Here is a 27,561-nt window from a genome sequence, read left to right as displayed (position 1 = left end):
AGGAAAGATGAATATATACAGGTATATAGTATAACAATAACAACACAAATATCAGTAATCTGTTAGTGATGATAGTATATTGATTATGGATAGATGTTGTTGTTTTTATAGTTCAAGTGTTCCTTTGTATTATGGTAATATAAGAGACATAGAGATTATATTTACTTCTTCCAACAGTACCAGAAACTCATGCACGTTTGGTTTGAAAGTACTTATCTAAAAGGGAAAGAGAGAGAGTAGAGGCCCTGTGTTCCTCAGTGCAGTAGAGGGTATCTGTATGGCTGCCTTTCCCCATCTCAGTCTGGTCATGTTATCCTGGACTAGGAACTAAATCAAGGAGATTGAATCTGATGTTGGGCATGTCACTTAACATCTTCGTTCCTCGGTGGTGAAAGAGGGATAATCATACTTGCTCTCCTTTGTAAAATATGTTGAGATCCTTGCAAGAAGAGTGCTGTTGAAGTGCAAAACGATACAACTCAGAAGCATTTAGCTCGTAACAGCCTGCCATGCAGTTTTCCTACAGTGTACTCTGGGTGGGTGGGTTGCTTTTTGTTAGAATCAGCTGGTTGAGCCACTCTGGCACCCATACCTGACATGCATATATTCCCAGCTATGAGACTGACCATCAAGTGGGTATTGTGAGGTTCTGATATGGGGTAAGACAACCTAACGCCTGTGCCTGCTGCTTACCACTGCACACACTGAGCTGGCATCCTTTTTAAACCTCTTCTGTTGTTCTCTTCTTCAGAATCAAAGGTGCCTTTACTTGGACTCTTTCTTCACGTGCATCTGCAAGAATGGGAAAAAAGGAATATCCTGGAGAAACACCAGGAACCCCCAACCTGTGTTGAGGCAGGAAAACAACTGGGTTTCGTTTGATGACCTGACCCTCCTTGAAGGAGAAGAGCTGCTACTATGCATGTTTGGAATTCTGGACAACAAAGCGAAAGTTTCAGGGCCATAGTCTGATGCAGGACATACACATGTGGGTCCTATTGACTTTGATAGGAACCAGACTCATGGTCTTATAAATATAACAGAAAACAAGCCAGAACAGTGCCTCCTAAACATACCCAAAAGGGGAATTAATGTAGAGCTGTTCCTCCCAACTACACCTCTACCCCAATATAACGTGACCCGATATAACACGAATTCGGATATAACGCGGTAAACTGGCGCTCTGGGGGGGGAGAGGGGGGCACTGTGCGCTCTGGCGGATCAAAGCAAGTTCAATATAACACGGTTTCACCTATAATGTGGCAAGATTTTTTGGCTCCCAAGGACAGCATTATTTCAGGGTAGAGGTGCATGTATAACCCAAAGCCAAATAACATCACCCTCCTGAAATGGCAGCTATGTATTCAGAGGTCCTAGCTATGGGATTGCCTGAAAACAAAAGTGTTTTGTGTTTTTTAGTTACAAGTTCAACTAAGTGATCCATAAAAAGCAAAGCATTGAAATAAATTGAATTTAGCAACCAAACCACAAAACATGCCTGGAAGCAACAAAAACGGTTTTATTACTGCTCTCCTTTTTTTTTTCTTTCTACCTGTTATCTCCCTAGTGTGCATCTGTGACGGGTGATGTGACAATGAATCCTCACTTAAATGTTAAAGAATGAATACTAAGCTAAATTATTAATAGCTAAAGTGTCATTACAGTCACCTTCTGCAGCATGACCTGTGCTGCTCCTCGTTGGCTTTGTCCCTTTGCTTGTCCATCCTGTGGCACTAAGTAATGCTGAGACTGACGAAGGAGGCTAAGAAGATATGATTGTCCCTATAAGGAATGAGGTAATGAGTTCTTTGGGTACATACGCTACAAACAAGCAGTGAGAAGCAATACTGCTTCTGTCTTTTCTGCCCCTACCTCTCTTCCTTTTCACATGCTGCATATTCAGGTATTTAGGGAGTCCCCCGCACCCCCCTTAAGTGGTTTATTTGCAATCACTCATTGTATTTTCCATTTGTTACACGTTTTTTCTATTCCATTGTTGGAATTTCTTTACACTTTGACTCTCGCCATCTCCACATTTTAAACTTCTCCAACCAAATCTCCTACCCACAAAAGATGAGAAGCATCAGTTTCCTTACATAAAGACTCATGATGAAGAGGAAAGCAGATTGTCTTTCCAAAGAAGAGCTGCGGGGAAGACAAGATACACTGCAGCAACACAAAAATTCTCTGGAAGGCCTTCCTCACATATACCATATTGCTGCATCTGGGATGAGTGTTGGAGTAGAGGAAGCACAAGAAACAGTTGCTCCATCTAGTATCCTTTCCTAGAGACTTGACAGATCTCCGCTTGGAAATCTGTATAGGAGTTAATGCTGGTCTAACCAATATTAATGCTCCTTCCAGGCCTTTTTCCCCATTGTGCAGGATGATGAGGGATATAATAGGTAATATAGCAGCCAAGGTGAACGGGTTCCAAGAGCCAAGAAGAGGGGCTGACTCTCCCTTGTAGAGACCCCAGATCGATGGGATAGGGTCTTTTAAACTCCTTACAAATTCAGAAAGTCTGCAAAGTATCAGTCATAACATCTGCAAGGCAGAAAGTCCTACCCAATGAAAGGAGCATTCCTTGGGAGCTCCACCATTTTACTCTCAAGGGGTTTGACAAGCCTTTTTACCCCTCCTGTGAGTTTTTCCAAAGGAGGAGCATTTGACTTCTAAACTTGAAGAAAAGAGCTAAGAGAGAGTTAAGAACAAACTATGGTGAATTTTCTTTAGAATATTACTGTTGTTTCTCCTGATGACCCCAATGTCATCTTCCCAGGCTTCCCATGTTATCAATGAAAGTGAGCACTGCTGATCATTCACTTGAGATTCAGATTGTGATCACGTGATCTATCAAGGTGACTTTATCCTGTGTTCCTTCACTGAGAGGCACAGCATCCAGTTTCACTGAGTGACAAAAAGTTTAATACTGGGAAAAACTCTATCACCTCTGGAGAAAAAAAATTGCAAAGCCATATGATGCAAGATAAGATTTTTTTTTTGCCTTCCCTTTTTCTGCAAATGGGCAAAGTTTTGTTAATTTCTGTTATTAATATTATTTATATTTTTATGTAAGAGGCAATCTTAAAGGTTCAAACTACTGTCAGGGCCCCATTGTGATAGCTGTACATATAGGCTGAAACTGACTAGGTGATTTTCAAAATTGATTAGGTGATTTAACTACTAAACTATAATTAATTTCAATGAAATTTATGTGGCTAAATTTCCTAGTCAGTTTTGAAAATCACAGTCACTTATAGTTAAGAGGAGTCCCTGCCCAGAAGAACTTACAATCCAAACAGACAAAGGAAATAGCATAATGCCAGTTCTACAAACAGGAACTGAAGCACAGAGTGATTAAATCACTTGGCCGAGGTCACACAGGAAGTCTGTGGCAGAGCAGGGAACTGAACTGAGATCTCGAGTCCCAATCCAGAGTTTTAACCTTCTTTAAACCATACATACAGATGGTTTAAATACCTTCCTCTTTAGCCTTTTGTGTGCAAATGTATTTGAAGTAGTCAAGATGCTACCATTATAATTATTAAATCTGGTCTCCAGTTGTTTGTTGTTAGAAGCAGGCAAATAATCAGTTTGCTGTAAAATGTGTCTATGGGAGAGAATCTTGTGTACCACAGGCTTGTGGTTTGATTTAAAAAAAAAAAAAAAGGTCAGAACTTTATTTAGGATTTCCCACTATCCATTAGTACTATCCGGGTATTGAGATGATTCAGAAATGTGGGAGCTATATTGTTTCAGTACATTCTGTCTATGAGTGAACAAGCAGCTGGGTTATATAGATTTATTCATATGGATTAAAAGCCCACGGTGATGTTATATTAGAGCTACAGAGCCTGATTTTTCCCCTCACATTTATGTAACTCAAATGTTCTCAGTGTAGTTACTCCTGATTTGTAGTCTTGTAAGTGAAAGGAGAAGCAGGTCCATAAAAGGTGGTTGTTCAAGTAAAGCTATGTTGTCTCTAACAATCATCTTCTGTTTCTTCGTTGGGATTGTTGGAATACTCCGATACAATACAAAAGCCATAATGGTATCCTCTTGCTTTTCTGAAGTGAAGCTCTCAAATAATATTCTGTAAGACACCAGCCTGCTAACAGTCAAGATATATTGTCAAAATTTGAACACTGTACCTTTTTAGACAATTTTCTTCTGCTAGTCTACTGAGAAATTGACTCTGTAGAGTGAATTATCATCTGGAGAAATTCAGAGCTGCTGTATGTCATCTGAACATATCTGAGAAGAATCCAGAAAAAGGATTATTGCCATTTTTGCAGAAAGCGGTTAGTGAAAATTATTGATTACATTCCAAGAACCATTCAACTTTATCACAAGATATAGTGCTGGTTAAAAAGACATTGTCAAGTTTTTTATAGTTTTCATTTTTTTTCTTGTAACCTCCCATTTTGAAGCTCCCAAATACAATTTCTGTCACTACTAATTTTGTCCTTTGCCATTTGACAACCACAGATTCTTCCACCTTTTAAATACAGCTGGATTTTTTTAGCCTGATTATTTATTATGTGCTACTTTTGTTCACACCTGTCATCAGTGTTGCCAGCATAACCTAGGAATGGATTGTTTTGCTTACCTCATTGCCTCCCACATGTTCCCACCGATGTCTTGCTGAGATGACCCTTTCTTAAATTAATTTTTTTTAAATGCCATCTGTCTTGACAGACATCTGTTCTGCAACTACCTCCTCTTTGTCACAGATGTTTTACCCCAAAGTGGGTTTGAAAAGTAATAAAGATCATTACAGTTAAGGATAAAAGAGGGGAAGACACACTTTTGAAATACAACAAACACCAGTGGGGAAAAAGCCATACCCTGTAGTAGTCAAGCAACCTAGGCAGGATTTGGGATGGTCACCTAGAGTTGGAAGATTTTATATTCAGTCACCAATCTGAGCTACTTAACCTCCTATCCATGACTGTTCTACATGTACTTTGAGATCTTCCTATCAGGTTCTAAAGAATAATGATCCAAAAGTCTTTGTCCTTCAGGAAACTAATGGAAAGAAATTTGCCATGAAACACTATTGCTCATTCATTTAGTTAAGAGCCAAAGGTGTAGCTAGCAATTTGAACATTGGTTAAATCGTTGTTCTCACACCTTCCTCTAAATATTATCAACATCCTCTTCCAAGATGGACATGCCATTTGCTCTCATTTACATCTGTATTACTGCATATGCCCCAATATAATTAATAATATTACAGTTGCCAATAGCTATCGAACAGTATGTTAATAAAAGACAGGAAGAACAAGAAAAATCTGCCAATCACTAGAAGAAATGTTGCCACTAGAAAATTTCAAAATTGTTTACCAAAGCACATCTAGTTTGTGCCTGCTTGGGTTTGTATTAGACTCTATACAAACTGTGTGTAGAATATTTTATGAAATACTTCTGAAGTTCACTAATGGCATCTGATTCAGTTTCAGTTGAAGTTAACTGTCAATCATATTTTGCGTCAAGAATCCACTAGTAAAGCAGAATAATATAGTATAGTAAAGTAAAAAAATAATAATATAATAGTAACGCTGAAAATATAAATCCTCTTCAGACCTGCACATTTCTCTCTTTTAAGGAATCTGGCAAAAGTCGGGTAAAAATGCTGTGTGGAAGAAGAAAACCTACAGTAACAGAGCCACTTTCAAATTCTCAACGCCATCCAGTCAACACCCTCATCCCTTCACCCTACTTGCTATTTTCTGTCCTGGAAACAGTATGATAATGAACTGGATATAATGTAGCTTGAAAATCCAAAATATCAAAGAAGTGGGGCAAACCTTGTTCCTGTTTTGTAACAAATTCCACATGTTCTAATTAGGAAGAATGATTAATTTTTGTATACCACATAAGGTAGGTCTTGTTCTAGAACAAAACCAGGATGTCCAGTCAGGTCAATAATTATTCTAATGCTCAACTCTTCTAGTGAATTAATTGCATCCTCCAAGGTCCAAGAGTCTTACAGTGAACTGAATGAAAAGCATATAAATTACCTGATTCTCTCTGACTACATCTGGATAAGCTCCATAATATGACCCTAGGAAAACAGGGATGAAGTGAAAAGGTACCTTTTAGAAATACCATTGAACAACTAGATATTATGGTTATAAAATGGACTTTTTCCTGAGAGTCCTTCTGAGTTTTCCTTCAGAGTTCTTACCATCTACTGCACTTTCTGTATGTGTGCACGAGAGACAGATCTTCAAATTCCCCTGCTATGCAGCCTATTTTATTCTAGAGGGTTCCTCCAATAATATTGCTGTTAAAATCTAAATGAGTGCATCATATAATATTTTAAAAACTGTAGTTCATCAGTCTGTATCCAGACTCTTTCCCTGTTCCAGGATTGTGAGAGTAATTAGGCCTCACTTCTGAGAGGTGCTGATCCCTTCCTGGAAGGTGCTGGTTACTCTGACCTCTCACGGACATCAATAGGAGCTGAGATTGCTCAGTACCTTGCAGGATCTGGCCTTTGATTACTTTCCATTGTGACAAAATAGTCTATCTTCAGTATTTCTGTTTATCTTTATTATATCAGATTCACCCGCACTGGATAAAATTCAGAATTTGAACATTTATACTAACAAAAATGTTAAGATCAGAAATAGTAGAGAGACTTTGCACCGGCCCTTCTCATCCAGGTGAACTTCAGACCAAGACTAGGATCTGTAAATCTGTCTGCTGAATTTGGACACCCAATTCTCATTAATTTTAATGGAAACTGAGCATCCAAATCCCCTAGGCATTTTGGAAAATTTAATTTGAAATGAGCAAGATACATGTTTATAATTATTCTGCTATCTTTTTCTGCGTGCATATGATAGAGATGGTTGTACCCCAAAATTGCTTAATTAATCAAACCAGACAGTATATGGGCCAGATTCTGCACTGACTTATGCCCCAGGCAATCCCACTGAAGTCGAGGAAAGCACAGTATTAAACAGTTGTAAAACATCAATTGGGATTTTATTTGCAGGGATTCCCTATTTAAAGAATTGGGTTCAAGAGACTCCCTGTCTCTGGATTAGGCATGGTGCTTCTGTCCTTTGACACATTTAATATATGGTTTGGTCATGTGGCTGTGCAGTGACAGATAAGTAGTGGCACATATCATAAAGGGACCATTCAAGGTAGAGTGGCCTGTTAACACCTCTGCAGTAATAGTAAAAAGAGGGGGTTACAGATTGTTGTAGTAATCCATAAATCTAGTGCCTCTGTTCCCAAATATCCCAAGAGTACCTGCTTCAATTCAGAAATAAACCCCGCTCTGACCGTACACCCCTAGTTGTCACCTACCACCCCACGCTGGAAACCATATGAGGTATCATCAAGCAACTATAACCCATACTCATTGAGGACCCCTGAACCCTCCCTCTGGCCTTCAAACAACTCCCCAGCCTCTCCAAGCTCATCATCAGAAGCAAGCTCCCCACAGACCAGGACACACCAACTCAAAGCGACTCCAGACCCTGCCAGAACAACAGATGCAAAACCTGGTGACAGATCTCCACTGCTACAACGATCAACATCCCCACAACACACCTTTCAAGATCCCTGGATCCTACGCATGCCTATCACAACATGGGGTGTACCCAGTGATGAGCTGCCAAAATCTTAACAACGGGTTCCCTATAAAAAGTTCTGATTTAAGGGATGTGCGACAGCATGTATTTTTTGTACCAATAGGGTTACCATACGTCCATATTTTCCCAGGAGGTGATTAAGAACCGAAAAGCCTGACATGTCCAGGAAAATACAGATGTATTTTAACCCTACCTAAAGTTCTTTTTTAAAAAGATGGAGCTGACTAGAAATGAGCTCCGTTTCACATGTGTGGGTGGTGATCAGGGACAGTCTCAATTTTTGGGTCTTTTTCTTATATAGGCTCCTATTACCCCTCACCCCCGTCCCGATTTTTCACACTTGCTGTCTGGTCACTCTAGGGTGTGCACATGTGTGGGTCCCAGCTGCTCCCTGCCCCCCCCCCTCATTAAAGCAGGTGTGCAGGGTTACTGCCCTGGGAACTGCAGGGCACCAGTGGATGTGGGGCTGGCTGCAGATAGGGGCGTGGGGCAGGGCTAGCTGGAGGCAGGGAGTGACACGGGCTGGCTGTGGGCAGGTGATGCAGATGGGCGGGCTGCGGGTGGCTGCGGGCAGGGGGTGGCTGCGGGCAGCTGTGGGCAGAGGCTGGCTGCAGGCAGGGGGTGGCTGTGGCAGGGGCTGCAGGCAGAGGCTGGCTGCAGGCAGGGGGTGGCTGTGGCAGGGGCTGCAGGCAGAGGCTGGCTGCAGGCAGGGGGTGGCTGTGGGTGGCTGTGGGCAGGGGTGGGGCAGAGGCGGCTGGGGGCAGGGGCTGGCTGCGGGCAGAGGGCGGCTGCGGGCAGGGGCTGGCTGCGGGTGGCTGGGGGCAGGGGGCGGCTGTGGCAGAGGGTGGCTGGGGCAGGGGGTGGCTGGGGGCGGCTGGGGGAAGGGGCTGGCTGGGGGCGGCTGGGGGCAGGAGCTGGCAGGGGCTGGCTGGGGGCGGCTGGGGGCTGGGGGTGGCTGGGGGCAGGGGCTGGCTGCGGGTGGCTGTGGGCAGGGGTGGGGCAGAGGCGGCTGGGGCAGGGGCTGGCTGTGGGCAGGGGCTGGCTGCGGGTGGCTGCGGGCAGAGGGCGGCTGTGGGCAGGGGCTGGCTGCGGGTGGCTGTGGGCAGGGGTGGGGCAGAGGGCGGCTGGGGCAGGGGCTGGCTGCGGGCAGGGGTGGCTGGGGCAGGGGCTGGCTGGGTGGCTGTGGACAGGGGTGGGGCAGAGGGCGGCTGGGGGCAGGGGTGGCTGGGGCAGGGGCTGGCTGGGGCAGGGGGTGGCTGGGGGCAGGGAAGGCGGGGGAGGGGCGCAGACACTCACACGGGGGGGGGCGCTGGGAGCAGCAGGACGCAGCCGGGGACTCACCAGGCAGCAGCAGGAGCCCCAGGGCCAGAGGTCCAAAGAGCAGGAGCAGCAACAGGGCCAGGAGGCAGCTCACATGGCTTTCGCAGCACAGCGCTCCCCCGGCAGCCGGGAGGAGGAATTACAGGCTTCCCAGGCAGAGCCCATCAAAGCTTCCCTCGCAGGGAAGCTAGTTAACAAGCGGTTCTAAAACCGCTTCTAAATTTAACAACGGGTTCGCGCGAACCGGTGCGAACCGGCTCCAGCTCACCCCTGGGTGTACCTCATCCAGTGCAGTAAATGCTCCAATAACAATTATGTGGATGAAACCAGATAATCACTATGCTGTCAAATGAACTCACATAGGAAAATGGTAAAAAGATAAAACACCCTGTGGGGGAACACTTTTCACAAAGCAGTCATTCTATATCTGATCTATCAGTCCTCATCCTCAAAGGAAACCTGCACAACACTTCCAAAAGACGAGCCTGGACTTAAATTTATTACTTTGCTAGACACCAAAAATCATGGACTGAACAGACACACTGGATTTATGGCTTATTATAACAATCTGTAACCCACAACACCCCCTCTCTTTTTGTCCTATGACTGCAGAGGTTTTAATTGGCCACTCTACCTTTAATGGTGCCTTTACAATGTGTGCTCACTACTTTATGCTAAACAATCTGTTCCACCTTGCATTTTGCTGTGATGCTAGGAGTTCCTTTCCCAGATCTGAGGAAGAGCTCTGTGTGGCTCGAAAGCTTGTCTCTCTCACCAACAGAGTTGGTCCAATAAAAGATATTACCTCACCCACCTTCTCTCTCTGATGTATATAGTATGAAGCATTAATGAAAGCTACAGCCAAAACAATAAGATAACCAAACAGGAGGGAAGAGCCAGGAATTCTCAAAACCACGGTGTTTTACAAATACCTGCCAGGGATGGTCTAGATCAGTGCTTCTCAAAGTCGGGCCACCGCTTGTTCAGGGAAAGCCCCTGGCAGTCTGGGATGGTTTGTTTACCTGCCGCATCCACAGGTTTGGCCGATCACGGCTCCCACTGGCTGGGGTTCACTGCTCCAGGCCAATGGGGCTGCAGGAAGGGCGGCCAGCACATCCCTCGGCCCGTGTCGCTTCCTGCAGCCCCCCATTGGCCTGGAGCGCTGAACCGCAGCCAGTGGGAGCCGCATTAGGCTGAACCTGCGGATGCAGCAGGTAAACAAACCAGCCCGGATCACCAGGGGCTTTCCCTGCACAAGCGGTGGGCTGGCTTTGAGAAGCACTGGTCTAGATAATACTTAGTCCTGCAATGAGTGCAGGGGACTGGACTAGATGACCTCTCAAGGTCCCTTCCAGTCTTATAATTCTATGATTCTATTCCTGTTACTTTACAATAACTGAAGATTTAAAATAAAAATTTAAAACACTTTGGGGAAAGTTCTGCTTTATTTGCTTGTTTCATTCATTACAACAGTAGCAGCATTTGCTGCTTCTCTAGCTGAGTGCAAACTTCACCTTTCACTATAATTTACTATTTCGGAGATTTGTTTAGAAAATTAAAAGAAATGACAGGCTAGACTTTATTTATATTGTGATTCCCAGGGTAAGCTGTATCAGGGGGTTCTTTAGTTTTTCCCAGTAGCTCAATAACTATTTTTGTTTTCTTAATTTCTGAACAAAACTTGCATAGCAATTATTTCATAATATAGTTTAACTGATTGGTCAGTGCAGAGCACACACTATGCTACTTCTGCTTTGTATTTATATGGCACCATTCATCTGAGGATTTCAAGGTGCTTTAGAGATGTTAAGATGTTATGAGGTAGGTGTTATAAGTTCTTTACAACAAGGAGTACCTGTGGCACTTTAGAGACTAACAAATTTATTTGGGCATAAGCTTTCATGGGCTAAAACCCACTTCATCACTTTACAAACATCCCTGTGAAGTAGGTATGTATAAGTGTTTTCATTTTAGAGGTGGGGAAACTGAGGCAAAGAAAGTTTTTAAGTGAGTTTCTGAGAGTCACACAGCAAGTCAGTGACGGCCACTTTAGAATCCAGTGGTTCTGACTCTCAAATTCTTGCTATAGCCACTGGCCACATTCCATTTTTGCCAATATAGTATTTGATATGGGTGGGTAAATTATATATTTCTTCAAATGTAAGACACCAAATGCTGCATTTCATGACAAACGCTGGATGAATATTCATTCAGAAATTGCCATTCTTTGAATGATTATAGATTCCTTGTGCAATGACTGTCCAAGTTGCTTGATAATTATGGATGAGCCCAAGTGACAAAGCTTGAGGGCATCCATGTTTAGGATTTTGATTTTTTTCTCTCTCTTCCCTTCTGTTTTCATGTTTGCACTCATCACTGTAGAATCTGACTGGTGTGTGTGTGTGTGTGTGTGTGTGTGTAAATATATAAAGACAATAATCTCCCCTTCTTGCTTCCCATCAAGTAAGTGAAAAATGCTTGAATGGAATAAAGAGTTGGTGAGTGTGTGAGGAGAATTTATTGTGGGAAAGTTAGGTCACAGAAATAAGTTTTGCATTTAGTTTTGCAAATGGGGAGTGTAATGGTCAGTTTTAATTATTCTGCCAGGGAGTTCCATAGTCTAGGTCCTGCTTGTGTGAAAGTCCTGTTCTCCGTGCTCACGAATCGCCTTCTGTGGGCTGGCAGTTTCATTTTTCATAGTTGCAGTCTGGAGGCCAGAAATGTATCACTGTGCCTCGCTCTTGGATTGATAAGAGGAGGTGCAAGCTTTTGGCCAGTTTCATGTATAAGTGGATGTTCTATGCTGCCTTAGTTATTTGCAAGCATATCAGACTGAACTCAGATATCCCCTGGCTCATTAGAGTGGTATGGGCCAGAAGCAGTATGTAAAATGGGTATAATGCTTGTGTACCTCACATTGGTTATGACACTACATTTTACTGTGCTCATGTGGGACATAATATATGTCCAAATATCTCCTGTGTTCAGCAAAACAATTCAGGACCAACCTTTTCTCTCTCTCTCCAGTTTTTCCACAGTGTATTGTGCACACAAGGTTCTTTGTTTTGTTTTTTGCTTTTGCAAAGGGTGAAATACACAATTCCTTTGGAGATATTTGTAACATGTTCACAGAACTGAAATGAAGCACGGGTCTCTTACTGGCATTCATATTTACTACAATGTGAACTGCTGCATTATCTTTAGAAAGTGCCTCCGTACATCAGAGAAACAACAAGACCTTCAGCAGAGTGTTGTATTGAACATTTAATAGATATTAAGAAAAGTAATGCTAGCACTTCTGCCACATCACCCGTCGTTAAATAATAAATCATCTCACTGTGACTGTCTAATGGGATGTGCAACAATGCTGATGGTGGCAGTCTATGCCAGCACTCAAGTGGATGTGTACAAAACCAATAGCAGAAATGGCACTTAGCAGTGTTCAGCAGGAAGCTCTTCGGTCAGGACTGAGTAACTAAACTCAATAAAACAAAGACAAGAAATTAGAATTGAATTGGAAAATGATAATCATCTGTCCGTCGAGGTTCTAATATAGCCCCTATCACCTTAGGATCTGAACAGCACATGAACATTAATGAACTTTATCCTCAACACCCCCCTTTAAGGACATATCCCTATTTTACAGAGAAAGAGCCACAGAAGGAGAAGTGGCCTTATTTTCAGAAGTGCTGAGTACCTATGGCTGCCATTGAACTCAAAAGAGCTGTGGATGCTCAGCAACTTTGGAAAATCAGGTCATAGGTGACTTGTCCAAGGTTACATAGAGGTCTGTGGCAGAGCTGGAAATTGAGTCCCAGTTCAGTGCTTAGTCACACAATACTATCCTTTCATTATCTCCCCCCCACCCCCCGCAAGAAATTAGAAACAGTCAAGAAAAAGCAAAGTAAAATAAATCCACCTTGCATTATTCCATGAATGATGCCAGACTGGGATTCTGGGAGACTCCTATGGTTCCAGAGTTGGTTGTGTTCTACTGAGAATGGCCTGTTGCTGATCCTGGAGAGTCCAGTCCCGGGAACTGAGAGTAAAAGCAACACACCCAGATTATGGCAACTTCATGTGCAGGCATGAACAGAAGGGGCTACCTGAATCTCCTGCCGCCATCTAGTGCACTCTTTGGGGCCAGCCAATTTCATATAAAACGGAGCAGTGCAGACAAATCTCATTAAGCAAAGATGGTGTAACCAGTTACAATACAATTAAACATAGCATCTGTGACCCAAATTGCTTTACGGAGGAGCTTCGAACAATAGAATTGCTTAAAAAAACCTGTTCAAAGTTGATAGACTCTTCTGAAAACAAGCAAAAGACACTTTGAGGAGTCCCGCAGTAAAAAGCCATGGAACTAAAAGCGATTGCTCTGTCTATGTGACTTCAGCTGTTTGCCCTATATAGGAATCTGCTTAAATGCGCAAATGTTGAATTTGTGAAACTAATTAGCACATAAAAATCCAGCTGTAATAGTAATCAAAACTTGCTAGTTCAACAGACTTTTTTTTGGAGTATTAACACATCCTGCACATATGGCCCCCAGTTGAAGATCTGGAGCTGCTCATATCAGCAAGTTAATACCCTGGGATTTAGCAGCAAGTTTTTATTGGTGCCAGTTGCAGAACCAACATGTGGTCTGACTCTTACTAGTGATTCCAAGGTTGTTTGCCTCTGTGAGGAAGAAGGGGGAAAGTGCCTGGTATTGCCCCCATTATCCTTATACTGTATGAAAACAAAGGGTGCTGTTTTAATAGCTGAGATTGCTATTGGAAAGTACTGCAGCTGCTGAACTCTGCCCTTATCAGAAGCTATAACTATAGCAACAAGGAAACATTGCAGTTTAAAGATTACAAGTTAATTAGCTACTGAAATTGACTAATTCCTGTGTATTCAATAGGAGTGTACATTGCAAGCATTTTCTTGACATTCTTGTTTGTGTCGGTATCAAAGCAGGCCTTAGGAAGAAGTTTTCAATTTTCAATGTACAGGGCATTACTTTATTATTTGCAGTGTTTTTGCAGCTGTGTTGGTCCCAGGATATGAGACAAGGTAGGTGAGGTAATGCAGGAAACCAAGCAGAGCGTTCCCCCGACTATCCAGCAGAGGCAGCAACAATGGTGAGAGGTCCAGAATTGTGGAAGCTGGAGTGGAAAGGCTGCTAGTGGGGGAGAGAGGGATCGAACTGGAGGCCAGGTGTCAGAGTGAGGAGGCAGAGCTGAAGCAATAGAAGCTTGCTGGCCAGGATAAACCCAGGCTAGAGTAGAAGAGGAGAGGCAAATCATGCCCATGGGATCCAGGAGAAAGGACATAATGGTGTGTCTGATCAGACAACCAAATATGAGTATGATCGAACCCCTCACTCTGTAGCCTGAGTCACTAAAGATTATTCTGGGATCCTAACTGTGGAAATGTGAGGAAAATCTTTTTCTTATGTTTTCTGTAATGATGTAACAGGGTTGAGCCCAAGGGCGCAGGTACAAGCCTGCCATAGCCAGACTCAGTGGTCAAGGGGTAAACCCTCTCCAGGAAATTGAGGCAGTGTTAATTGTCTGTGTGTGTCCTACAGCTAAAAAGGTGCAATGATCTGCTAGGAGTGGTGGGACCCTAGCACAGCTAGATAAATAGCTGGGGGCCAGCACCTCCTGAAGCAGAGAAACTGAGGCATAGCTGGAAGGTGCTGTGGCCCAAAAACTGCCAAACAGAGAGAGACACTTGCCCAGCTAAGGATAGCTGTGAGCCAGAACTCCTCTGGGAGCAAGTCAGACTTGGGATGGCATGAGATCTGGTTTCATGCCTTTGGGGGTGACCAAACTGTTTACTAACCTGGGTGACCCAGATGGCTGTGAAGCAACCACTGGCAGAGTATGGATGTTAAGGAGTGGGAAAGGGACCCCTTAGTTTATGGGTTCAGGGAACTTTGATGCCTACGGAGTAGCCAGTGGCTAATTGTACTGTGTCAGGGGTGGGTCACTACTCTACACCCAACACACTACTGTCATAATATATACCCAAAAGGAGGCACATAATATATCACTAGAAAACTGATAATTCACTGATAATATTCTTGCTAGATGTATGTATGGGGTGTGTACAAAAAGTTACGGATACATGCTAGAATTATGTTCTTAAAATGTGTTTGGCAAGCAGTGCATGAGCCCAGTCTGTCTTAGACCTCAGAGTGTATATTTGTGTGTCTGACCAGCTTGGTTGTCAGGCAGAGACAATGAAGGAGCATTTACATAAAAAGAAAACAAGGCCATCAAGCTAGCGAGTTGGGGAGATAGCCTCTGGGCTATAAAGACAGGGACTCTGAACCTCAAATGATAAGTAATTGAAACAACTGATTGTAATCAATATTACAATGAAAGATATTACCTCACTTACCTTGTCTCTCTCATTAGTTTTTATGCTAGTTATCTCCCAAATAAAAACAGGTTATCCCTCAGAATTTTCTCTGTTTCAACCCTTTCAAAGTGCCCATTCTTTTGTGATTTTGTTAAGATCACAGATTGCTGCATCTTATAGTTTAAGATGAAAATAAATAAGTTCAGTCATTTTAAGAAATGTTTCTTTTTAATCCTCTTTTGGCTTCAGGTCTGAAGTCATCTTTTTCTTCTTGGGATTCTCCATTATGTACTCCCCACTCCTTGGGGACCGTATCTATGGGATGTGCCAGCATATGGCCAGGATGGGAGCGAGACCAGAGGAGTATGTAGGCTTATGATTGCCATGTGGCACAAGCCCTTTTGTAGAGGGCTTGCAAGTGTCAGAATTTAGAGCCGACTGAGGCTGATTTAAGTTGCCTTTGGGGTCAAACCAGCACCTGCCAAGCTTGGGGATTAGGGGAATGCAAAAATGACTTAGAGGTATCTCCCCGCAACCCTTCTCCCTACCTCCTCAGCTGTTCCAAGTGGATCTCTGGCAATGCAGTTTTGGATCTAGTGGTGGATTTTTAGTTTACCTCTGTGGCCCTGAGAGTCTGAACTTCCTAATGGTAACAGCAAGTGTAAAGTTAGATCCTGATCCTGCAGGTGCAGAGCACATCCTCAGAGGTGCTTAGCACCCTCATCTTTCAGGTAGTTATTTCGGTTTCAGACCCTCAGGGATAATCCATTTTCTGCTATTACTATTGGAAGATCACGAGTTAGCATAAAAAAGTTAAAAATATTAAACCAAATAGAAATGGCAGCACATTTCACTGTCACATGGGAGAGCTGAAAAAATGTGCATGTCATGTGCCTGGTATTTGGGTCCAGAAAAGAGTAAAATCTCTCTGGAGGTAGCACCTTAAATTTCTCGTAGGTCAGGCAGCAAGGCTAATACACAGAGTTGTATGGGCCATAGAGGAAGTTCTATTTCCTGTTGCCTTGGCCAGAAATGAGGCATATGAAACTGGTTGTTTGGAAAAGGAAGGAAGTGGGAGGCAAGCTGGAAGGAAAAGGTGGTGTTGATAAAAAGAAAGGGGAAATCCAAGATTCCATATCTTTATGTGAAGGTGCACTGTTTTGAATCAGTGCAGGAGGTCTGAAAACACCATCAGTATTTCCATAGTCAAATTGACAGATGAAGAATATGGATTTAACAGCCTAATTTTAGGCATCCAGGTTTGTAAATAAATTTATGCATCTCCTTCACAATTTTGAATATTTCAAATAATAGATCTTAAAGATGTATCTTCTCCTCTGACAAGACAATCAATCCCTTAGCCTTTGTTTTAAAATAATAATAGACCACAGAATCATGCCCAACATTAGCCTGTTTTATGGTAGCATTTTCTCCGGAGACCAAGGATACACTTGCTGTGATAAGGTGACTGTTACTTAATCCATTACACGAGACAGAATTCAAGTCAATCTGTTCTCTTTGCAATGAAATTATCATTGCATTTGATTTGTATTATTACCCTGTGTTGATGCAGCTCAATATCCTGTTTGCTTTTTGGAATGCAGCCATATGCTAGGCTAATGATTTCAAGGATTTTTCCACAATAGCCTCTAAATCCCCTTTTCTGTTCAGAATTCTGCATGACTCTTCCGTTTTAATCATTATTCACCATTTTAGTTCATTGTTCCTAAACTTCTATTGCATTTTTTTGGTACTAACTGCATTGTCCACCTGCTGACCTGAAAGATCCAGATATGAATAAAGTTCGATGGTTCCTCATTATTTGCTACATCTTTAGTTTAGGTATCACCAGCACATTTGGATATCACACATTTTAACTGGTCTTGAACCATGAATATACTCTAACACAAACTATAAACATCTGCCTAAACTACCCTGAGTAGTGAAAGCTCCATTTAGCCTTGAACATCTCCTGGGAATGTGATTCCCAGCTTTTTTTCTTCACCTAATTCTTTTTATTATCATCTTTTTATTCTATTATATATAGTACCAAAAGCATGCTTGGCAGTTTAGAGTTATCAGGTTTTTCACAATTGTTAACTTAATTTTTCCCTGCTGTAGCTTAAACCCATTCTTGTGCTGTTTCCTGTTGACTAAACTGAAAATCTGTCCTCTATACAGCTCCGTCACGTTTGTAAACCTTTAATACTAATATCTTCTTTCCTTGATCTTCTTTTATCTAGAATATAAGTTTTCCAAGCTTATATTCCAAGCTTTCCATTTAAAAAAATGTCATGCCCAGTAACACGTGTAGTATTACAGTGGAGAGCTAAGCAGTGGAAAACAGAGCAAGACAATTACTTTCTTCATTTTACACATGGTATACCTATCAATATAACTGAGTACTGCATTTCATTTGTGTTCAGGGTGGATGAAAAGCAGGGGAGGGGCATTACTGAGTTGTATTCAACTCATATAGTCTATTAAAAATATTTATCTGGCACCCATTGCTATGGTATCTAGGCACAGTGAGCTCCTTGATCTTTTTCTGTTTTATTGGCTAGCTACCACTTCCCCAATATATTCTGTCTGTATCTACATATATGGTCGCCATCCAGGTAGCACCCCTGTGCTTGTATGTCCATTTGGTTATTCATACTTACATAGCCCATTTTAACATATTTTGTTTTATTGTGAGCGTATCTTCCAGTGTTTGCAATCCATCCAAATCTTCTATCATCCAAAGATTCAATCAACATACAGTAGTGTCTGCTCTGTCTTCTAAGCTGTTAATGAAAATACTGTATACTTTTGCACTCAGAAGAGAACCCTGTATTATTCCACTCCATATCTACTTTTAAGTTAATGATGAGTACAAAAAAATAGCACAAGAAGGAACGAACAAAATCAGAAAGGCAAAAACACAAAATGAGTTACATTCAGTAAGGGACATAAAAGGCAGTAAAAAGAAGTTCTATAAATACATTAGGAACAAGAAAAAGATTAAGGAAAATGTAGGTCCTCTACTTAGCATGGAAGGAGAGTTAATAATTGACTACATCAAAAAGCCTGAGGCGTTTAATGCCTATTTTACTCACAATTTGCCTTTTTAGTATAGACGTAACCAGATACTCAATAAAATTAATATTAACTAGGAGGAAGAAACACAAGCCAAAACAGGGAAACAACAAGTTTAGATAAGTTAGATGTATTCAAATCAGCGAGGCCTGATGAAATGCATCCTTGGATATTTAAGGAACTAGCTAAAACAATCTTGGCACTGTTGGCAGTTATCTTAGAGAACTCATGGAGTACGGGTGAGGTCCCAGAGGAATGGTGAAGGGCAAACATAGTGGACACATGGAACAAAGAGAACACAGAATGTTATACACAAACTTGGATACCTGGAGAGGTACTGGAACCAATTTTCAATAATCCGTTTATAAGCACCTAGAGGATAATAGGGTCAAGAACAAATAGGGTCAAGAATAAATCATGTCAAACCAGCCTAATTTATTTCTTTGATAGGGTTACTGGCCTAGACATGATATATCTTGATTTTAGTAAGGCTTTTGACACAGTCCCGCATGACATTCTCATAAGCAGACTAGGGAAAAGTGGTCTGTGTGAGAGAACACCACATTACCTAATCCATAGTTTGTTTCATACAGGAGTGAGTAGCAGGCCCCTTGAATATGGAGACGACAGCCTTCAGCTGAAGAGTAGTGGAAGTGTTGAGTGGACTTGGAAAGACTTGGAATGCTAGTTTCTGTGTAGTAGTTTTACGTAGAACTATTTAAAATACTTTACAATCCTGCGGGCTGGATCTGGCCCGCGGGTCGTAGTTTGCCCACCCCTGGCCTACCACAGTGGGGCCCCGTATTTGGTTAGTCCTTAGGCACTACTGTAATAAATACAGTGATGATTAATTATAATAATCAAAGATATGGCAATCCAGAAGATTTATTTCCTTTCTTCTTTCCAGCAGCTGCCTCAGTTCCCTCCATGATCTCGTATCAGATGTGCAGATACAGTTGGAGAGGGCGTCTGTCAGTGAGGAGCTGGGGTGTGGCAGCACTCATTCCTCCCATGAGTACTGCTCTGATTATCCTCCCAGTTACCAGACCCTCCTCAGAATCCTAGGAAAACAGCTGGTCACTAGGGGTATGTCTACACTGCAAAGAAAAACCTGCAGCCGACCTGGGCCAGCTGGCTTGGACTCCTGGGGCTTGGGCTGCAGGACTGGAGCCTGGGCTCTAGGATGCTCGTAGCTTGCAGGGTCATAGAGCCCAGGCTCCAGTCTGAGCCCGGAAGACTACACGGCAGTGAAACAGCACTGCAAACTGAACCCCCAGAGCCTGAGTCAGCTGGCATGGTCTGGCTGCGGGTTTTTCTTTGCAGTATAGACATATTCTAATATGTAAAACACCTTACTTAGAGTTAGACTATGTGTTTTTAGACCTGTCTATGGGGCAGCCATCAGGAGGCCTTTATTTACTTCCCCCATGACTAGAAGCTCTTCAGCCCTACCTCAAAGCCAATCAGAAGGCTACCATTGTGAGCATCTTAACCCCCTTCCAGGCCAGAGGCTCTCTGATCAAAGGGCCGACAGAGCTTCTGGAGCAGAGAGGTGACTGCTCCACAAGGTGAGAGATCTGGAAGCGCCTCAGCACCTGCAGAGAGATGTAATTGGCTGCACTTCCCCTGAAGGCAGGAGAACTGGACAGGGAGCCAATCAGAAGGGAATTTCCCCCTTTTGCCTGAAAAGGAGTCTTCCCATTCCCTCAATATCTCCCTCCTCTCTCTACCCCAAATACCTCTAAAATCCTCTTGCCAAGTCTCTCCCAATCTCCTCTTTCCTCCCTACTCATGCTCTCTCCTCTCCTCACCCAAGCCATTCTTTGAGGGAAAACGTTCAGCTCACAAACAATTCACCTTCAGGATTCCAGAGGGTTGTTATAAAGATCACAAAGGACAAAACTGATTTTAAAACTTCTGAAAAATATCTTCAGTGTTCTATAAAGCTCCAGAATTTCCTCCTTATTATTCTGTCTTGTATTTTCCCATTATGTCTATCACGTGGGTTTATGAGAGATTGAGCTCTGGCCCATTCTCTAACAGTACTTGCTTTATGCTGGAAATGACAACTTGGTTAGCCTTGTTTCTGTGCATCTGTAAAATGTTATATTGTCACCCAAAGGCCTTTAAAGAGAAACCTATGTGGCTTTAGTTTCAAGTAGACAGAGTTATTGCTTTTGTGTATCTTTGGATGGACAGAGAAATGCTTAAAATCTATTTGATGTTGTCTTAGCACTAATAATAGTTTAATTTACAGTTTACTAATGATGCATTTGTGCCAGATTCTGGGTTTCTGTTAATGTAAAATGCTGTGGTTGTTGGCATGGTACAGCTACCTTTGATCTTTGTAAATGACCCACAGTAAATTGTTGAATATATGAAACTGAACAGTAGGACGTCTCAAGTTGAGGAATAGATGTGATGTTACCTTGAAAAACCTGTAGAGCATTAACAGAGTTTGTTTTGATGGGAATCTATCCAAGGCACCGTGCGGTATGTAGGCTGTGTATTGATAGGAGTACATGTAATGAAGACCTGTTCGTCAAACATGGCAGGGAAATTACTACTTTCACAGTGAATAAAGCAGCCTAGATTCAGTGAATAATATGCTGATGCTACGCTCCTTTCTCTTCCAGTTTCATTTCAAAGTGGTAAGAATGGATTTTATGAATACTTTTTTTAGCAGTTAACTTTTTAAGTTGTTTTGAACTACTTGTGTGAAATATTTAAACAAACATGGATAAAACATGTCTAATGAATACAAATATATTTCAGATGCTTAATATGACTGATAAACAGCTGTTCCATGTGTGTTATTTCAGCAATAAAATGTACATTTTTACTAGAAAGTACATAATCTTTTATTTTAAAGGCTTCATGTTTTGTTTGGTAATGCAGTAATAGAATTGAGATAAGACAAGGGAGGAAATGAACATAATTCTTGAGAGGTACAGTACTTGCATACAGTCTAATTCATGAGATAGGATTACTTCATGCAGGTAAACTAAGTATAAGATGGGATGAAATTCTGTTTGATATTTTGACCCCAAAAATGTGGTTGCCCTGATTTCATGATATTAAAAATATTCTGTAAATTAGTGTTGGGTTTGCTATTCTCACTCTGTGGGTGGTGGTGTTGCGGGGAGGGAGTGTTTTGTTCATTTATTTCTTTTGATATTTTCCCCCCACAGTAACTTGAGGGCTTTGAAGTATTTTTTTATAATTTGTAAATGGAAACTCTTTGAAAACATTGTGCTTAACAACATGCTAGACAACATCTTAATAAAGAAAAATGTGTGGCCATGGATCAGGTCTTGTAAATTCTAGAAATCTGCTATCCTATTTTTGGAAACCAAAAAACATTTGCAAAGCTGTTATTTCTGTTTAATTTTTTTTCTCAAATTCATTCGAAAGCCAACATCATGAGATGGATCCACAGAGTGAAGTATTTGCTCTCTACCTGGTCCATGTTTTCAATGAGAGAAAATATAACTGTTGCTAAGATAAACTGTAATTCTGAGTATAACATACATAGCTGATGAAAAGTACAGTATAACTTAGAGGATTTTGTATTATTACAGGTTCCCCCCCACTTCTGGCATTTAATCAAAGCCACAGTCATTGTGTAAATTTAATCACCTTGCAACACACTAGTAATTTCATTATCTTCTTCCCATTTGACAGTACTTAGAGAGAGGTTTAAAATTACATTACGGAGATAAAATAGATTTTTGCGTAAAATATTCAAGATAAATATTATCAGACAAGGCAGTGCAACTGAGGCAATGAAAGAAATTATGCTTTAAGCCAGGGTTGGAATAAATGATGCCCTAAAAGAGAGCAATATTATTTAAAATGTTTCAACGAACAACTTGTCAATATTTTTTCATTCACAAGAGTGGAGAACCAGAGCTGGCTTGGCACCTGTTTTCTAGTTGCTAGATACAGCTATTCCCTTTTTTTCAGATGCCCATTTATGGGGCATTATGGATTCTGGAGAGAATGGCTCAAAGATGTTGAGCAGTGCAAGCATGTATATACTTACATGCTCACACACATAATCCCTGATGGAGTTGTATAAAGACTTTGAGTTTGGGACACATATGATGTAGGTCATGCCAAAGGAGCGCTAACAAAGCATTAACACTGTCCGCCACCACCATGGATTCTGTATGTGCCATTTATGGTTTTACAGGAAAAAAAACTTCTTTAGAAATGCTTGAGAATTTTTAGAAACGTTATTAGTACTATTTTTCATATCCTTCTGCCTGCACAGGCAGGTTGCTTTAGTACAGTTTATGAGCCTCAGATGGAGAGGAAATTAATACATTTTAGAGAACTCTAAAAATAGCTTTTCATGTCCTCATAATGTAATGAGATGAAGGCTTGATATTTTGTGGGCCAGATGCACGTGTCGCATCCCCTTGGAAAGGGGAGATTCCAAGCTTCTCTCCAGTTGTATAAAGCACCCACTGTAGCATTGATAGTTTGAGAAATATTGGACCTTCAGTGTGTTGTGCAAAGGGTTACCACCGTGCGTGTATGAGTCTAGTAGCTGTGTTGGACGCAGGAATTGCCATAAGCTAGATAAAATCAGTAGTTTGCTTAGTCTGGTCTCCTGTCTCCACCAGTAGTCAGTATTCATTGTGCTTTAGAGGAACAACTAAGGCAGTTAGTGGCTAGTTTATGCCCTGAATGAGGGTTTACACCCTTTATGAATGTTTATCCTTTCTGAACAAACTATGGATGCTGTTGTTATCCATTTAAATGCCTCATTTTTTTTAGCCCTGCTATAAAATAATGTGTGTGAATATATATGTATGTCAGAGTAAGACATACAGATTCAGATTAAGTTAAAATGTTCATTCTGCTGCCCTGACTGCTTATTCCTAATTCCTATAATTGATATAGGTGGTAACTAGTGATAATACATATACAGGGCCATTGGACAGCAGCAATTCAGTATTGTTAAGCCATATTTGTCTTTCTAAGTATTTATAAGGTGCCTTCAACTTGGCATCTAAGTACCAAACCCTGGTAGGGAAAACAGTCTTAAACAGATTTTGTGATTGTGTAGAACAGACAAACATTTACTGTGTAGAAAAAGTACTGGTTAATGATTTTTAAGGGCTGAGCAGTGCTCAGACAAGGACTCTAAGGGAGATTTTCCAAAACCTTCTTGACCAAAGGCAGGTGCCTCAACCCAGGGCAGTGTGGTTAAAGACGGATAAAATGAGAAGCTGCCAGGATTCTGTTTTTGATGTGGAGGATATCCCTATGCCACTTCCTCATGATGGAGTGAGGGGAAAGGAAATTTAGGCACGTTATGCCTCAGAAGGCAGCACTCCTCACCTCTTTCAGAAGTTCATGGGTTCCAATCCCATGCCCAGACTTGTCCTACTCAGTGATGACATTGCTGTGCAGTGCTTGCTGCCATACTTTTAATGAGATAATTATCTGAGTTTGTCTATCTGTCTCTAGCGGCTGTTGAGATGACAGTGGAAGATCCCATTCATAAAAAGTAGATTATAATCCAGGTGTCCTGGACAACTTTTGCTCTTCCAGAAATGCAGTTCCAGTGTCCAAAGCTGCGTGTGACCTATTGTTAAATGCCTGCTGTATTTGCCAACATCACTGTACTACCACTTTCTGGCACTTCACTTTGGAAAGCATATTAAGATAACTTGATTATGCTATAAAATGCTCTTTAAAAATTCTCTTCTGATAAATGTCTGTGTACTTTTCAGGTTTGGGCTATAGCATTAGCCCCAGTCTTCAACACTGAACTTTCCACCACCTTTAAATTTAGAGTCTAATATGTTTCCTTTTGTGCTGTTATTTTGATGCTCTTTGCATTGCCTTTGGGAACAGAGAAATGCCACCCAGCCAGCATGCTATTTATGTTGTTCCTTCCACTGAACTGCATGAATGAATATGTTCTCAACGTTTATTGTTATTTAATGCCCAGAGTCTAATTTGAGAATTTGTGTAAAAACTGCTGCAGATAACATTTAAACTATCCAAATATTAATTTTTATGCAATTGCTTTTTGACATGCATTACATATCTCATTAATTCAAATATGGAATCTGCCTTTGCATTCTTACAACCAAATTCTGCCCTCAGGTATAGATGCACAACACCTATTTATATCAATGGGGACTATGCACAGATACGAGACTGCGAAATATGGCCCTTACTAGAGTAAAACTCTAAAATGTCATTTAAAAAAAGCTTTTGTAAAGTTGTCATTCCCTAGCACCTCTTCTCCCCAGAAGAATATGCTTGAGCCTTGCTTTATCCTGTAACTAGTTATACTGGTTGGGGCGCGAGGGGGTATAGCTGTCAGCACCAGACTGTAATCAATAGAATCCAGCCTTCACACTAAACAAAACAAAACAAAACAACCTGTCTGTGATTCAGGGGGTTACGTTTATATTGTAGGGGAAGGACTAAATGAGTTAAACTGCAATACAGTCTAGCCCATCTATTTCTGTCTTCTTCAGACTGTTGCTGATATGGTGACACTAAATAGGTTAGAATTTTCACGTAGCATGGTAACCACACAAGCGCTGTAGTTAGCTTAGATATCTTGCCAGTTACCGCATCTTATGTAAAGATTTCCAGTCAAAGAAAAGAGGGTGAGGGAGACATATAAAATGACTTTAAAGATAGAATACAACAACATGGAACAGTAGCTGGACAGAATTGGAGCATGGTGTCGATTACTGATGGAAAGTGTTTATGGTATGCTTTGGAAAAAGGATGGAACCCAGGAGTTACATATTATTTGTTTAATAATAATGTCCACAGTGAAGTAACATCTCTTTGTGTCCCATTTTTGAAAGCAATGGGTTAATTTACATCACCACCTGGTTCAATATATTGCAAAGCACCAGACCATGTCTCCTGGATCAACTCTGTGTTTTAGTAACTGTCTGGGGTAACTGAACATTTATCATCTTACCACCGAAATATTAAAGGATAGGTTATTATTTGTGGCTTAACTTGAATTAATAATTTACTCAGGTTTTTCATTACCTACTTATTAAACACCTGTGTAGTTACTGTGTCAGTGGCTAGTAATTCATGAAGTTTAAAACTTCTGCTGAGTGGTTTTTCACCTAAAACACTATTTTAGTTTATCAGTAAATATTCCCAAATCAGAGAGAAAACAGGGAATGCAATAATCCAAATTCCTCTTTTCTAGTCTAAATTGCTAATGCCTTTCCATAGAGCTAGTGAAAAATCTCTCCCTTCCTTTGTTCAGTGAAGCATTAATTTTTTTCTATGGTGTGACTGCATAATGAGTGCCTGCTGAGACAGTATGTGTAATGCATACTTGTATGCATCAAAACCATGGGAGCTCAGACTTTAATCACAGGCCTCTGTTTACAGTGGGGAAAAAAGTGTTACATGGGTGTTCCACAGTTTTATTGTGGAATTTTCCTTGGGAGCTGGGATATGCATTGCCTCTCTTATTTAAAAAAAAATCCCACTGAACTTGGTTTGACTTCATGGTAGCATGTGACTCAGTATCAACAAGTAAAAACACCTAAAAAGTAAATATTCAATTTAGAAAAAAAAACACCTTTGTGTAGAAAAGAATGTGTGGGGCCTTTTTCTTTTTCCTTTTTTTTAGAAAGCATTTTTTTTTCTTTCTTTATTTTGAAGTTATTTGCATTTCTTCTTTGGCTATAATCCCCAAACAGACACAATGGGCCTGAGTCTGCAAGGTGCTGAGCATCTGTTGGTAGCCTTTTAGCACCTTGAAGGATCAGGCTCTAAGGCCCAAATCCTACATGCAGAGGGCTCTTGACATAGTGGAACTTCTGTGGTTCTGTTAAGCCTTGAATTGCAGAAAGAGGTTCCCAAAGCCTGTTCCACCATGCAACTTGGCTCTTGGCACAAGGGCATGCTAAAGCTGCTGGGGGAGGGGGCATGGCTACAGGCTCCACTGTCCTTCCTCCATTGAGGTGAGGTATTAGGGCTGGAGGAACAAGGCTCTGTTTCTGCTTCACCGCCTAGTGAGAAGGATTCCTCTCCAGCTTGGAACTGTGGAGTTTCCCAAGATCTAGACAAGTTATTCAGGATGAGTATTGGGCACAGAAATTTGGAGTAAGAGTCAAATGTTTGCCTTTGTTTACACCACTGAAACCACATTGGGGTGCCAAAGGCTTCAATGGGAACCCCTACTGTATATCCCAGGACAAGATTTGGTCATATCTGAAAACTGTCACATCAGAAGACATAACTCATCATTCCTCTTTCTTGCACTTTGACATTTAACCTAGTTCTCTTTTCAGTCAAATGTTAATAATTTAAAGCAAGATGTTCAAATGTGCATTTAATAAAAATAATTTGATTTAAGATTTTATTAAGATTCAAGAGGATGGCTATTGTTTGTAACTGCAAACATTAGTAAGCAAAGATTCTGCAAGGCCTGTATGCATCCATGTCAAACTTGCACTTCATAGTCCTGCAGATCGGCCTGTTTTTGTAGGATCATAAGATCGATCGATCTATCATTCTTTCTTTCGTTTGTTCTTTCTCTACATTTTATACTTTCCAGGATGTGGTCTCTGCACTGCTGCAATGTCTTGTGCCTGTGCACATTAGCCCTGTTCAGCACACATGGAACACACCTGCTTGTGCATGCACATATATCTACTGCCTGCTATCCGAAGAGCTGAACATCTTAATGTCTGCAGGAGTATAACTCCTAGAATCAGCCAGCAACAGAAACAACCCTTCATTTATTTTAGCTGCTGTAAAGGTTTTAGAGCCCTGATTACATCGTGATGGCCAAAATCTAAACTCCTCCTACCCACTACAGAGCAGCTTGTCTAGTTACTCTTGTTTCTCCAAATGTAACACACATCCCCCCAATATATTGAAAAAGATATAGTGAAAGTTGATTCATATGTACCTTTTGTGTAATACAGCCCATAGCTAATGTATGTACAGATGAGAAAAGTCCCAGCATTCCTTTTCTTTATATACGGTGACAAGCACGGTTTTGATCTCAGAAGTACCATCTATTTGAGAACTGACCGCTATATAAATATGATACGAAGAGTAGATAACAGGCAATGTTATTGTTTTTGTAAATGGAGAGACCTGTATGTCTAAAAGATGCAGGACACAGTCTTGCTTCAAATGGGCCTTTGGCCAAAACATAAAGCCGAAC

The 27,561-nt window shown here is 41.4% G+C and overlaps 2 long non-coding RNA genes across 2 annotated transcripts in view; one reads left to right on the top strand and one right to left on the bottom strand.

Moving 5' to 3' along the window:
- LOC120372694 overlaps positions 1–27,561 on the top strand; it is a 58,009-nt gene that overhangs the window by 17,191 nt on the left and 13,257 nt on the right. The window lies entirely within an intron of this gene.
- Positions 186–6,070, bottom strand: LOC120372692. The gene is made up of 4 exons (XR_005585116.1): positions 6,027–6,070; positions 4,155–4,257; positions 1,669–1,782; positions 186–792 (listed from the first exon to the last, which is right to left on the bottom strand). It is a non-coding gene; the product is annotated as an uncharacterized LOC120372692 (long non-coding RNA).

The sequence above is a fragment of the Mauremys reevesii genome, linkage group 9, assembly GCF_016161935.1.
Source record: "Mauremys reevesii isolate NIE-2019 linkage group 9, ASM1616193v1, whole genome shotgun sequence".
NCBI lineage: Eukaryota > Metazoa > Chordata > Testudines > Geoemydidae > Mauremys > Mauremys reevesii.
Note: the sequence above shows the minus strand (reverse complement) of the source record. Positions and strands in the feature narration are given on the sequence as shown.